The sequence below is a fragment of the Antechinus flavipes genome, chromosome 5, assembly GCF_016432865.1.
Source record: "Antechinus flavipes isolate AdamAnt ecotype Samford, QLD, Australia chromosome 5, AdamAnt_v2, whole genome shotgun sequence".
Lineage (NCBI taxonomy): Eukaryota > Metazoa > Chordata > Mammalia > Dasyuromorphia > Dasyuridae > Antechinus > Antechinus flavipes.
Genome location: NC_067402.1, coordinates 176,417,406 through 176,432,364, shown reverse-complemented (window position 1 = coordinate 176,432,364; position 14,959 = coordinate 176,417,406). Strand labels below are relative to the sequence as shown.

Below are 14,959 nucleotides of genomic sequence, written 5' to 3'. Positions count from 1 at the left end.
CTTTAGTTAACCCTCGGGCACACAGAAAGGGAAATGGAGGGAGGAGGAGGTGGAGAACATGCCATGTGCCTTTAATTATGATACATTACAACAACACGTGAATCTGAATGGTAAGGTTGCCAGACTTCAGCAAACACTAGCAGAGATTAAAAGAAGACGACAGATATGTTTTGGTATGAGGGTGAAACAGTTTCTTAACCCAAGTGGAGAATAATTATATAATTCCACATAAAGACTGTCAGTATACTGAAAGTTTTATATATTTGAGAGAGACTGGGTGATGTGTGAACAGCCAGAAGAGAGATCTGGTTTTACAATAATCCTGAAGGATTTAAATTCATATGAAATATGAAGTGAGAGGAAAGGAAGAAAGTTGATTACATTGCCACCTGAAATAACTATGGTTATTTGGTGAAATACAAATGAAAACCAGGATTGGTTTGATGAGTAGGCAATGGAAGTATTCTGAGAAGGCCTCTGCTCTCCCCCAACCAGGTGCCACTGTACTTGAAATTATATCACTGTAGGATCTGTCCTTTGGCCAATTCTGATACTATAGATAAGGTAGGGGAAGAAGAAGCTTCCTTCTAGGGCACTGATATCCAGGGTAAGCTTAAAGATACCAAAGGATATAGTACATCAGGTCTATCAGTTTTATTTAAAACCTCAATATCTATCAACAGTTATGCTGAATAGGTTTAAGAAAAATTAGCCATGTAAGTGCTGGGCCTGGACTCAGGAAGACTTAGTTTCCCAAGTTCAAATCTGGGCACTGACACTTGTAGTTTTGTGATCCTGGGCAAGTCATTTGCCTGTTTCCTCAGTTTCCACATATGCAAAATGAGTTGGAGAAGGAAATGGGAAACCACTCCAGCATCTTTGCCAAGAAAATCTCAAATGAGGGTCACAAAGACTCTGGCATTACTGATAAACAAGTGAACAATAGCTAAGGATAATCATTATTTCATAATATCAAGTGTGATAACTTTAGCCATTAAATTTTTGAAGGAAAAACATTTTTTGAAAAAATTCTTTTTCACATATACACACATATGAATTTTGTTTTTACAAAATAATTGTCTTATAAACAAGTTCATTATAAATGACCTGAAAGATCACCTCCAATCAGGATGTTAGTTTCCCTCATCAGAAAACAGAACTAGTGTATTCAGGGGAAAATGTAAGTATGATTATCTAAGTGAATAAGTTCCATGTTAGAAACCAAGTTTCTATCTTGGTTTTAACATTTACTTATATAAATAAGCCTAGAAATAATACTTAAATATATGCTGCTGTTGTCCCTTTTCTATGTTCTGTATTTGTATAACTATATGAGTCTCCACATATTCAGATATATATCTACATATTTAATATTTTCTCTCTATATTGTAAATCTTTATGCAATGTATTTGTGTGTGTATAAAGGTAATTATAAACTACATATATCTCCTTGAAAAAAAGTATTATATCATTTCATGATATTTATTAATGTCTATAATTAGAACTTTTCAAATGAATATAGGGTAGAAGACTGTTCAGAGGAATTTTTATTTTCCATAGCATAATTTTCTCAAATGTGTCAAAGTTTTCCCTGAGGTTTTATGATCATGTTTGTGACTTGTTGGTTCTGTTGATTTCCTCTTTCTCTTTTTCCTCAAGAAAACTTTATTATGAGTACTAATTGAACATGTATATCTTGTGTCAGGCACATTGTTGACATTTTGCATCCCATTTGATTTCTTGAACAGTCACTCCTTATGAAGATAAGATAAGTAATGAAGTTACTCCTTCATTGGGTAAATGAAGTTAGTTTAGTATAATTTACATAAAGAGTATAAAGTGATCTATATGTTTGTGGAGGTGTATGCACAGGGAAGAGTATTGAGTATTGTCCTTTTTTAGAAGATTATGGTGCCTCTTATTCATGCAGCTATACTGATTATTAGCATCTATCATTAAGTTATCTGTGTTGCTCTTAACCCTTTACTAGACTTTTCATTCCATGTCTAATTTAGACTCTTATCTATTTTCCATTGTCTAATATAATGTTCATGCAGTACTTAATAATTTTGTTTATTGAATGAATCAAAAAATCTTGCATGGACTGACTATAAGTGTTATAGGATTTGATAGAAAAGCAATGCCAGAGATGGCAGGAATATTCCAAGAAGACTCCATTGAAAAGATAGTGTTTGAACTAAACATTGTAGAGATAGTAAAGACCTTTATGGATGGATAGGGAAAGATAGACATTCCTTATAATACAGATCTTGTAGGTAGAGACCTAAGGGATTTGTGGGATGATGAGAAAGTTTTGCTAGAGTTTAGAAAGCATTGTGCTCCATGAACACAATTAAAAAAAAAAAACAGAACAAAACAACAACAACAACAAAAAAAAAAAAAAAACCAGATATTTCTAATAGATGTTTAAAAATGTGCTGCATTGAGTTGATACAGAATGAAGGTTCTGAGGAAAGAAACTATTATTTAAGGAAACTTATTCTGACAGTTGCATATAGGGTCATTTGAAGAGGGGAGACAAATTTGTTAACTAGAATATGGTTAGAATAATTGTATTTTGAGAGTATAGAGGTTTGGAGTAGGGTGGTAGCTTTATAAATGGAAAAGAAGGTGACAAATATAACATCATTAGCAAAATTAGGACTTACTAATGAATGAATATGGAGAGAAAAAAAGAAATCTGTCTTTAAGGCTATGTAAATAGGATGATGAAGTCCATTAATGAACATTCAAAAATTGGAAGAACACACATTGACCATTTCCTTGTTTGTTTTGGGTAGGGAAATGGAATTCATTTATTCCATTTGGGGTATCCTATTTTCTCAAATTTCTTTCACTCCAATTCATCTTCTTTACATCTGCCAAAGTGATTTTATTTTCCTAAAACATAAACTTAACTATGTTACTCCTTTACTTCTACTGCTTTCATTCTCAAAATGAAATATAAAAAATATTTTATTTGGCATTGAAATTTCTTCACAACCTTGATAGTTCCTTTCTAGTCTTCTTACACTTTATTTCATTCCCTTCATTATTATAACATAACCATCCATATTGGCCTACTTGCCATTCCTCAATACTTCTCTCTTCCTGCCAAACTTTTTTATCTGTTCTTCATGCCTGAAATATTCTTCTTCCATACCTCTTACGTTCAGAATATCTGGCTTCTTTCAGGACTCAAAGAAGATGTCATTTTCTCTGGAAGGCCTTTATGGATCATCTCATGTAGTGATTTCCCTATTAAAGTGACCTTTCATCTATTCTGTATATATCCTCTATGTACCTATTTAATATTCCCTGTTAAAGTGTGAGTTCCATGAGAAGACTGTTTTATATCTTTTCTTTTTAGCCTTAGTGCACACACAATACAATTTTTATCATAAAGTTAGTGCTTAAAAATGTTGCTGATTGATTATTGATATGAAATAGTAGCAGGATATCCAAGCAAAAAATCCAACATCATTAAAAATTTATGTTTGAAAATTACTGTGGGGAAGAAAATATATAGTTAGAAAAATGAAATTTTATTTTTTTCTTCCCCAAATACATAAATATTCGCTGTTTCTACTTTTTGTAAGTGATTTGAGCCTCCATATAATGGCAAGAGTTGAAGTTGTGGTAATGATTTATTTGCACTAATTGATAAGAAAGCCTCAGATTTCCTGTGTCAATATTCTAAAAAGTAAGCAAAAAAAAAAGATCACTCAAAGGTTTTTTTTTTTTTTTTTAAACTTAAATAATACTAAATTAACTACTATATCTCTTACTTCAGAAATGGCCGGAAAGGAGAAGTTTTGTGTATGAGAAATGGCAATAGGCATTGGCATATGGATGACTACATTATAAAAATGAAGGGGATGAAATAAAGTGTAAGAAGACTGGAAAGGTAGGAAATTTCTTCTAGCTTGTGAAGAAATTTTAATGGCAAATAAAATATTTTATATTTGATCTTCAAGCATTCACATACATATACATGCACAGGAAAAAAAAGAAAGGTTGATTGTAGATCAGCTATCATAATAGACTATTTAAATAATGCTCATAAAGCTGTAAAAATCATAAAAAGTATATGTATGAGATATTAGAATAAGTCCACCAAATGCTAAGTAACTATTTAACTTCTTTTGGATATACTATTTTTAAAAAAAATAGTCTACTACACAAATGATAAGGGAAGAAAGAACAAAAAAAAAGTTTTTAATCCTCTACTTATATGAACTTCTTAGACCACCAAAGAAGATAAAAGATTATTTATATTGTTTATATGATTTATATTGATTATATGTTTATATTTATATGATTTATCAGATGGAATTTTGCTTTGTGTCAGAGTAAGTAAAACATGCAGAAACAATGAATTTGTTCACTCACTCAACCTTTAGTTTTAGTCTTGCTTATCGGGGATCTCTATTTTCTATGAAATAACAATCTACCCATAGTGGAATCTAATAGAACAAATGAAGTGTGGAGGATAATTTTTTTAAAATCTTCAATAGAGTTAAAAATATGTATTTTTTTTAAAAAGAAAAACAGAGCTCATTCAGATTGTCTTTCTTAAGATTAACTTAACTCCTATCAAAGAAGTTTTGGCTCCAACAAACCCTGCCCAAGTTAACATTTATCTGTCAGCATTTCCCAAGGGTTTCCAGATAATTTTTTTGTATGGTGAAGGAGCCATATTGTGGGAAGGTCCAGAACAGGAAACGTTTCTTCTAGGATTTTGCCTCATTATTATGAGCCACCTACTTTAAGCAGTTATATACCAATGGGACAAGACAACTCTCAAAATCATATACTATAAAAGCTTTCAAGACTTCTATACATTCAGCTTTCTAATAGTATATATGGTCCTTGAAGATAGAAACTGTTTTGTTTTGTTTTTCTGTTGGTATCTCCACTACCAAAGCATGTTGCCTGGCACTTAATAAATTTCTATTAGAAAACTATTATAAACACATATGTGCATATATATTTCATGATAGCATCCAATTTGCTAGTCCAGATTTGGAGGTAGCTAGGTGGCACAGTGAACAGAGCACTGAGCCTAGAATCAGAAAAAATTGAAGTTTAAATTTAGTCTTCGACACTTAATTTTAAGCTCTATTGCCTTAAGTTTCTTGAAATGTAAAATACAGATTATATTAGCATTGATCTCTCAGGGCTATTGTGAGGATCAAATAAGATAGCAATACTTAACACAGTGGCAGCAGTCACATAATATAAATGCTTCACCTCTTCCTTCCAAGTCTTCTCAAGAGTGACTTTAAGTGGTTGACAACACATAGATCTGCTTCATTCAGTCAGACTAAACAAACTGAAACCTTTTAATTGATAGCTCATTGTGTCTTGAGAGCAAAGCTAAGGTCTTTCAAACAAACAAACTTCATAAGTTGCTTGCTTTTTTACCTTCTTTTATCCACAAAACATTAACCTACTCAAGGAATAAGGTGATAGTTGGTTCCGGCTTAAATATACTCCCAATGCTTAGGAATGGCACATATTTTCCCCCACTAATTTCAGTAGGTTAAAACATGTATAAATTGGGAATTTCTCTTGTGGTATAAGCAGATCTATAATCACTGCCTCACAGGACTAGATATTTTGTAAAATATAAGATTTCCAAAAGATCTACATGTGAAATATGAAGTCATTGTGACCAAGAGTGTATAAATTATAAGGTTACCTCACAAAGGAATTAATAGATATCAGACCATTCACAGAGAAGGTACATTTGAATTACTTTTGTAATTAACTAATAAGAGGGAAAGACAGTGTTCATGGTATGTTGGGAATGGGGGAAATGTGTGAAAAAGAGAAAAAAAAAAACTAAGAAACATGACCAGATAATTCTAATGTAGAGAAGACAGAGTTGCTGATCTGGCTAGCATTTGATCAACTTGGCCAGGATTTTATCATGCTTATATAGCTCTTTATGTTTTGATGTCTGAGACCCTTACCAATTCTTAAATTCTTTGTTTCTTTGATAACTTAAATGAATCCTTCATAGGCTGTCAGAATTCAATGACAATTTCATATAGTATTTTGCTAATTTCTAACTAGGATCTATTAACCATTGAAGGGAGAGTGTAGAAACAAGCTTGTGGTAAATCATGTGGGTTAATGTAGAAAAGGCCAGTAGTCCATCCCTTCCCCCAAAGAATAATGGGAAGAATTCACAACCCACAAAGGATGTCTAGTGGGTGGGAGCGTCTGCACATATGTAAACATAAAAATAAGAATATCATTTTGCTAGCAATTGTTTCATAAACACTGGTAGACTTAGTAACTAGACAGCAAAGTACAGTGATGATTTTTTTTTTCCCGTTCTCTTTTATACAAAATGGAAGTACAAAGTTGTTAGAAGTCTGATTCAATTCCAGTGGATCTTACTGCTGAATAAAAATATTTGAGTTTTCTTTAAGATAAGTGCCCTATTACAATAATGCCAATTCTTTCAGTGTGCTGCAAGGCATATTAAGATTGCAGTAAATTCTTGATTATCCATGATCACAGGAGACAGGGTTAATCAACACATAATCAAAATCTTCATTTTAGTCAACACTTTCAATCTTTCCCCCCTCTCCATCTCTTTTCCAAAACTTTACAAGAACAGGTAACAGTGGAAAAACTATGACTTTGAGTTTCATTTTTAAAATATCTTTCCTCTCTGGTAAAGATGCTAGTAAATAAATAAAATCTGAAGCAAGAGCAGTAAAAGCAAAGATTTAGAAAAGGACAGAAGATAAACTAGTTTTTATCCTTAAGATAGCTGTAATTTGAATGAAATTCCTTTGGGTAAGAAAACTGTATAGGTCTGTAATCAAGTAGACAGCTGACTAATGTCAGATTACACAAATAGTCTGGCCTCCATTCTTAAGTCTACTTCCTGTCCAATTCAAATGACTTAAAAGTATAAGGCATTGTACTAAGCTCTGAGACTATAAAGATGAAATGACATATATAGTAATTTCCCCTAATGAGTTTTCAATCTCACAGAAAGGGTTAAACATTCATCTTAGTAAAATTATAGCGTGAAATTCCATCAGAAATTTTAGGTTGCAGAGATCACTTTTATCAGTGGGGAATGAGAGGAAGCTTTATGGAGAAGGTGATTCTTGAATTGAATCTTAAAGGAAGGGGACATTTCAAAAAGCAAATAATAGGGGCAGAGCCTTTTCTAATCATGTGGGACAACAGAAACAAATCTCTTTTGTCTCTCCTTTTTTGTAAAAGAGAAAATTTATAAATTTGTAAAGCAACAAAAAAATAAAAAAGTTTTTAGATAAACATGTAAAATGCAGAACAATTTTTCTGACAATTTTCCAAATTTAGCATTGGTGAAATAGACATATAAAATGAAACATGATTAAATTATTAAGGAAATAATAACAATAATAGCATTGATACAGGGCTGTAAGATGCTTTACAAATACCTTATTTTAATCTTACAACAGCTCCCCATTTTACAGATGAGGAAACTGAAGCTCCAGAAGTTAAGTGACTTGCTCCATGTCACACAGCAAGTGTCTAAAGCTGTATGTGACCTCAAGTCTTCATAATTCTAAGTCTAGTCACCTCACTGACTGGTTTTGAAGAGATTCCCTTTACATCAGAAGAAACCACACAGAGGATGAGAAGGTCATAGATCTCAGGAGGGAAATTTTCCTCCTTTTAATAATCTTTAGGCCTATGGAAATCTATCTGAAAAGGCAATTTGGCATGTTCCATGCATTTTGTTTTATTGGACAATCCTGAACAAGCCTCCCTACTAGAACGATGTAAAGAACACAAGACTCTCTGTTTGAAAACATGCACAGCTTTTCCAGGCTTGGAAATTAAACCATAAAAAGTTTACTAAAAAAAAAAAAAAAAAAAAAAAAAAAAAAAAAAAAAAACACCTTTAAAAAGCTCTACAAAAAGCTCACACCATAAATGCTCCCCACCAAGCGTGGGCACTTGCTAGCTGCAAGTAGTGGCACTGTGACAAATGTAGCAAAACAGAAAGCAGACTATACTAAGAGAAAGAAAAAGTCTTCTACTGGCCATCTGTGAAAATAAGGCATGTAGCCATTAAATGCAGAGGCTGTAAATATACACAAACTACATGAAGCAAATGGCAAAAAAGGACGAAACTTAAAGCTCAAACAATTCAAAATGTTTAATGTATAGTTAGCACTGCTGGATGAAAACAGCTCTGATCTTTGCAGTCTGCAAACTCGGCATGTATTTCAATTAAATGCAAAAAAAAAAAAAAAAGAATAAAAGAGAAGAGGAAAAGGGAAGGGAAAGAAAAGGGGAAAAAAGAAATAAAAGAAAAGAGAAGAAAAAGAAAAGAAAAGAAAAGAGCCTTCTGAAACAAGAGGCTAGAATCAGTCTGTACTTGCTTTCTGGAAACAAACAGCCCCTTTAACTTGCAAAATCCCATCGAGAACATGAACTGGAATTATTGAAAAGGCTGACACATAGAGTGACGGATGTGTGATGACATAATACCTATTTGCTTTTTTGTTCCGGTCTTTGAAAACTGGCTGCTCTCTGCTGATAATATTCACTAAGGGGCTTTCCCCTCCTCCCTGTCCCAAAAGAAGTGTTCCCCAGCCTAGACACTCAGCTGAACAGAATTAAGGTTTTATGAATGGAAAAACAAAAGAAAACCTAAGGATCAAATGCCAACTATTGTATAAAAGGCTGATCTGAATTGTCTAATAATCAATTGTCTGGAAAACATACCATTTTCATATTGTAAAATAATTCTTAAAAGCAGAGAGGTGCCCGGACTCAAAAGGTAAAATATTGCAGTTTAGGCTTTAAGTATGTCTTTTATTCCAAAAAATAAAGATTAGCTATCATGTGTAAATTAATGTATTTTAGATGAAAAGCATACACATATACATATATAATTTGAAAAGAAAAAATATTCATCATTAATGCTATTGCAATTTTTCTAGTCCAGTTTCAGTAACATTTTGAAGGGGGCACAATTTAGCTCCTTTAAAACACTTTTGCATAAAGCTCTAGCCATTGCCAGATACCACAATGACCTCACTTTTGTAAGCTCAAAGACTGATGTTTTAGCCCCTCCCTCCCTCATTTCCCTATTCAAAATCTGCTTATTCAACCTTTAAAGCTGAATTTAATTACAGATTCTTTTTAACTAAAAGAATCACCCACCCAAAATAAACAAATCAGTGTTTACAATATCCTTCACTAAATTAAATGATTTCAATTTCCATATCTGACTTGAAAACAATTTGAATTCAAAATTCTTTATAGGCCAACCATTCATCTGGAAAGGAAAGCATGGGTATGAAGTCCGTAGCTGAGTAGACAGATTGCTTCAGATTTTGAAGAGTTAACACAGCTAGTCCGATCCATCAGGTGACCAGTGAAGCATCAGGAGAGAATGAATGATATAAAATTATTACAGGGCTACCACCCAGGACACTTATGGCCATTTGTAACTAACTTTGGAACAGACACACTTTTTATCTTCATTATCAAGCATCCACCTTAAATCAACACTAGGGTTGCAGGTGGCAGAAGAGAAAAGGTAGTGCTGGGAAAGAAGAAACTCAGATTTTTGTACAGCAAAAAATAAAATAAAATAAAATAGAGCTTACAGTTTAGCACAATCTCTTGTCAAAACCTCTTAAGGACACTGTTAGTTAAGGCACCCCATAGGCACTGGTATTCACTTACCAAATTGCCATTTGTCTCTATGGACAATTTCTACTAATTTTTGAGGAACTGATGGCATAATATAGAACATTAAAAGTTAAGATAAAGAATTTTTACTCCAATGTTGCTATCTAAAGTTATGGATGAATGAGTGAATGTGTGAATCTCTAAATTGATATAAGAATTATGTATATCAAAATATACAAAATATACAAAATGTATATACAAAATATACAAATGCACAATTTTTTTCAGTAATAAATTTGTAAATAGTTCTTATCTTAGCATATGTAGACATCCATAAAATCAATTTGCATGTAAATGCTTGTATAATATAATTCTTCACTTATATAATCCTTACTTTGCTATTTATAATATAGCAAAATAGTACAAGCATTTGTTTATTATAAAGCAGAAGAATATTTAAAAGATTTTGGAAACTCTTCTAAAATTGGTTAGATGCAAATCTGACTGAAGTGGTCACATCTGGAGGGAGAAAAAGAAGTTTCTGAAAGTTTCTTTTACCCCAGTGACTCTAGGTGTTCTGGACCTGCACCCCCTGAAGAGTTTGGAAATATATAAAAGATCAGATGTGTGAGTATGAGTTTGTGTGCATATACACAATTGGTAGGCATTAATTAATTTTATAAGTATAAGAAAGATAAGACATGGTGACATGAAACAATTGTTCTGAATTAGCAGAAGCTCAGTTTGGCTCCTGCAAGAGTCATTGCTTACAGGAATAAAAAGGTGATAATTCCATAGATACAAATAAATATAGACCTCATCTGTAGTATTGTGTTCAATTCTACGCACTATAATTTAAGAACACTGCTAAACTGAAGCGTCCAGGCGTTCCATGAGGATCATGAACAACCTTGAATCCATATCATATGAAGAATTATTGAAGAAACTAGGCTTGTTTAACCCGGAGGAGAGAAGAATTAGAGGTAGGGGCTGATAACTGTCTTTGAGAATGGGAAGAAGGGATTGGACTTTTTGTGTGTCCATAGACGGTCAAACCAGGAGCAATGAGTTGCAAATCAAGAAGCAAGTTTAAACTTGATGTTTAGAAAAGTTCCCTAATAACTAGAGCTGTTCACAAGTTGAATGACGTTTGGTTCACTTTCATTGGAAGTTTTAAAGCAGAGACTAGATAACCATTTTTAAAGTATGTTATAGTGGGGAATTCCTTAGTGTATGGTGTTGAACTAGGTGGATGCTGAGATCACTCTCAACTCTTGCTATGGGGCTTACATACACAATTAAATCTGTACCAATGTATCGGGTAGGGCTGTATTTAAAAAAAAATTTTTTTTTCAGAAGAAATAAATGAGAGTCTTTTTGTTTTTTTCTGATTGAGGTGCTTATTTATTCCCTCTAAATACAAATCTGCAATCTCAGATCAATGTGGTAAAAGGTAACAATATTTGAATGCACAATCAAGCTACAATTAACTATAGATGGCAATTATAAATTATTCTATGTCCCAGAATTTTCCAAGAAATCTGATATACACTGTTTTGAGGTATGTGGAAAATAAGAAAAATAAGAATAAGGAATCTTTGAATCCACAATCAAAATGTATTTTTGTAAAAATGAATTTCATTATGTATTTTGATCTATATCACTGAAAAGCATAGTTGTCTGCATTCATATCTCTGATTGTGTTTGTTTAGCCCAATTACTACTTTTGAAACTAAATCCTCTTAACTTGGGACAACATTTATGTGAAGTGTAGCATTTGTAATATGTTCATCTTGGTGATGTAATCTTTGATTTCTTATTAACTCTTCCATTTCAGAGTAACTGGACAAAATAATTCCTTTGTCATCAATTATTATTATTACAATAAAAAAGGTTATTTTGTTTTCCAAAGTTTGCAGACTTCTAAAACTTCATCCAGTTAGCAAGAAGCACAGAAGAATATATGCAGCTTGGCACATGAGAATATTTGAAACTAGCGGGAATAAGAAAACATTTTTCCTATATTATCTGTGTGAATGATATGGCTAATATAGCATGGTGATAATTCATAAATCATTTATAATTTAATATGGATGTGGCTAGTGTTCTAGGAATTCACATTTCAAGCAGAATGGTGAAAATATTCTATGAAGATGTAAGAAAGCTAGAAATGATCTAGTTTCTCATTTCTCTTTTCTATGACTGAGTTTTCCATTTTAGTGTGGAAATACACAATATCACCTTTTATATTTTTACAAGTTATCCTGAACTGAACAATTTTTCTCTCTTATCTCAGCAGTTTCCTAGGTTGGAGAAATCAATTGTTTTGATTTAAAAAAGTCAAAGTTTGTCTTCAGAAGATAAAGGGTCTATGGGCAAGGAAAATTAAATGAGTAACAGTGATTATAGTATCATAGAGCATTGTGGCCAACCTTGCAATTAGGAAGATCTGGATTCAAATCCTGTTTTTCACACACACAAGCTGTTTGACAATGGACAAATCATTTAACATCTCATTGATGCAGACAATTTTCTAAGACCCTAAATTATAGACAAATCACCAGTCTGAATGCGATGAAGATATTGCTGCACTTTGATGGCTGCACTCATAAAATCATAGGTTCAGGTTCCAAGTCTCAAGTCGTTACTGCCCCTTAAGAAAAATCTATCTTCATCATGTACTATGCTTAATTCAGTAGATAAAATTAAATTAAGATTTTCCAGAGACAAAAACTATCATGTTCATAATGTGGCTAAGAATTCAAGTAGCTATTAAACTCTAAAAGGAAGAATTTAGGAAGAGACCTCATATGATTCACAGCCTGCATGTTGATGTTTCTATGTATGGAAGCATTAACACACTAACCTACTTCTTTCCAGAAATACTGCTATTCTGCTGTGATTAGTAAGATGGGCATTCTCTATTAAATTCCTTTATATATATAAGCATACGTGGACTTTCACCCAGAATTTCAATTATTTTTAAACTGTCAGAAAAGTCTCAATGATAATTTGTGATAATATTGTGAATTAAACAGGTATATCTTATTCCCAAGGACAGGCTAGTAACAGTTTGATAACTGAATCTATAGAAAAAGAACTGAATGACAACTCAAGGAAGAGTTACAAAAGCTTCTTTACAAGGAAGAGCATCAACCCTTCCAATGTCACTGAAGGCTATCAAGGATAGGCCAAAGAAATTTAAACTCAAACATGCCTGAAAATACAGTGTAACTTTTAATCACATTTAACATCCATAAGGAAGAGACGTGAGGATGGAAACATGACTGAGAATGAAATCCAGTCAGCCAGTTTTTTTTTTTTTCAGATATATCAAAAAGGAGATTTAAAGTTGCCTTTGACAAAAGAGGAAGGGAAAATCACTTATAATGTTTTTACTAAAATAAAGTGCTAATGGAGAGAGGGATAAGCTATTACTTGAGATGGGGAGATGGGGGAAATAAGAAGAAATGAGTTTACCCCCATAATGGGCAAATAACAGAATAAAATGAATGCAGATGGTTCCACTCCTGTTACTTAATCAAAAGGCTGTGCAGAGTCACTGGAGCCGGCATAAAGTCATGTGTTAGAACAACAGCTGATTTGTATTAAAGAAGATTAACTTGCAGTGCCATGGTGGAGGGCCCAGGATTATTTTATGTACTTCCATTGCCTTACAAGCCGTCAACACAATTACTGCCCTCCGATGTGAATGACTGATCTGTAACCACAGTTAAACAGCATGTTGCTTAGGGGCCTAGGCGCTTCACGAAGATGAATTTCCATACCATCAAAGTGCTTTTAATGGGCTCCCTGATCCAACCACAAGGCCTGCTTTGCAAGTATATAGAACTCAGGATGAAGGCTTCCTGTCCAAAAGGATTTGGTCGGTTGTCACTTGACAATTCCCAGCCAGCACAGGGGAAGAGAGGGGGGAGATAGGTAGAGTTGTCTCTGCTTTGGAGGATTAAAAAAAAAAAAGGGTACAGATGCTTTGTGAATGCAACCAACTGCTGTATCCACAGCTGAATTCAATGCGCTTAACAAATAATGGCAATTTAGCTATGCTTGCGAGGAATAGCTTGAGTCACTTTGCATTAGCATCTGGCTGAGTGTTAAACTCATTTCTACATGGGGAGCAGAGAAAAGGAATTTCTGCTCAAGCATCCTTTCAAGAATGTTTAAATATTTGAATATAAATTCCTTTATGCTTGTGATCATTTCTTCTTATAGTTGACACTTTTCTCTTCCCCTTCCCTTCTGGTATTCTCCTATTTAAAGCAACCTAAAGTCCCTATGCCCTACCTCTTTGTATTTTAGTTACTGCCACACAGGGAGTGGTATAGTGACCCCTTCTTTGGTCTTTTCCCTAAGGAGTGAATAAAATTGGAACTGCTTCTACATCCTTGACGCCCCTGTTATAATTGGTGGAAAAAATACATTGGTGATAAAATCATACATACATTTCACATTCTTAATGCAGTCTGCTGGCTTCTCAGAGCTTATTGATCAAACTCCACATAAAACCTAGGGAAACTGGAAAGCTATCCAAATTAGCAATCTGCTCATTCTGGACAATATTGTTTGATTCATAAGCTTCCCATGATGATTAACTTTCAAGTTAGTGCTAAGTAGCTGATCATTTTTTACTTTTATTGACTTGGTCCCCTATCTGCCTCTACAAAAATGGGATTCTAGAATTTAAAAAAAATTCAGTTTAATATAAGTCAAATAATACTGAATATAAATGTATATCATTTTGAACATTTTGGAGTAATATCTTAAGTTATTACTTATGAAGAAAAGCAACTCTCTCCCTAGACAATGGCCTTATAATATCCTACAGCTAATTCGGACAGAGTTATAGAATATTAGATTCAACAACTTTAGTTTTGAAGTTCTACAAAAAAGTTCATGGTGTTTTTTGCAAATGATTATGTCTTTACAGTTTCATATTTGTCTAATATAACTCGACAGATCTCTGTATTAGAAACGTAGCATCATATATGACAACCTCATAAGGCTAGATGCCTAGGAGATGAGCTCATGTAGCATCAGCTCCCAGCTTATGCTACTTAAATAAGCTTCAGAATTTTCAAATCCAGCTCATTGCACAAACTATGTGAGCATTTCCATAAAGTAACGTTCTTACTCAGGCCCACATATTTCAAAGACAATCTAATTTTACTGTAATTCATATTGACACATGAAACAGAGAATTAGTTGTCACCAATTGTCAAGCATTTAGAAAAGGATTTAAGTATAATTTAATTCTAACTGAGTCTTGGTAAAT

General features: G+C 33.2%; 1 protein-coding gene across 4 annotated transcripts in view; it reads right to left on the bottom strand.

The window, feature by feature from the left end:
- SOX5 (SRY-box transcription factor 5) overlaps positions 1-14,959 on the bottom strand; it is a 466,127-nt gene that overhangs the window by 25,329 nt on the left and 425,839 nt on the right. The window lies entirely within an intron of this gene.